Below are 1,088 nucleotides of genomic sequence, written 5' to 3'. Positions count from 1 at the left end.
AACCCTACCCTACCTATACCTATGGTCCGTGCGACCCTACCCTACCTATACCTACGTCCGTGCGACCTATACCCTACCTATACCCTACCCTAGGTACATGGTACCCATCCGCCAGTCTACCGTGGGGTACGTTATACTTAACTTAAGTATCCTTAACTAGCTTAAACTATGTGCTAATTATCTTAGGATCTTCCTGTAGTATCCTCTGTCTATCCTTAGCTTAATTAAAGGCTATTTTAAGCTTGTCTGAACGTGTTATAAGCCTGCTAGCCTATAGTTTACTAATATGCTCTTCACCACGCACACTAAGTATCTTATTAGCTATATCTGCTACCTCACATAGCTAGGGCGCAAATCCTCGCGAATTAAGGTTAAGTATATACTAGACAATTATCTGCTCCTCTAGTATAGTAAGTTTCTAGCAATTAGCGTGTACGTCTAGTTAAAACGTGATATTGCAAAGGTAATTAGAGACCTGCTAATAAGGTACGTTCAACGCTCTAGCAGCGCTGTAGATACTGCGAAATTAGCTAGCATAGAAGGCCTAGATAGCAAGGATAACTCTACCTTCTCTAGTAGTATTCTAAAGTTGTTATTGTTGAGGCATGTTGTGTTAGGGTAAAAGGTGGTTGTGCCAAGAGAAAGTGGCTGGTTCGGTGATATGGCCGGCTCGGTGATAATCTACGTTAGTACTCTGCGCATATTTGCTACATGTCCGCGTGTTGTGCCCTGTCTTGCCACATATGCCACAGCGTCTTAAAGACTAAGTGCTCCTATTAGCTTACGCTCTCTTCTTTGCCTTCTTCCTATTACTACAGGCCTTAAACTCCTTTAGAGTAGTTAGCTATACTCCCTTACTAAATATTAGTGTCCCTTCACACTAAATTTACTTTCTTTTATGTAATTTACAATGTGTAGCAGCCTTATTAGCTACCTGTAGGTTAGCAACCTAGTTACGCACTAAAACTAGTAAATGCGCTATTAGCTCTGCGCCTTTAGTAAGCTAATTAAGAGTGTTAACTATTAATATTAGTAAGCTATTAGCGTGTCTCTAAATCCTCTCTTAAATTAGCTTTAATTAAGACCTA

The sequence above is a fragment of the Didymella exigua genome (genome assembly GCF_010094145.1).
Source record: "Didymella exigua CBS 183.55 unplaced genomic scaffold M421scaffold_18, whole genome shotgun sequence".
Taxonomy (NCBI): Eukaryota; Fungi; Ascomycota; class Dothideomycetes; order Pleosporales; family Didymellaceae; genus Didymella; species Didymella exigua.
Note: the sequence above shows the minus strand (reverse complement) of the source record.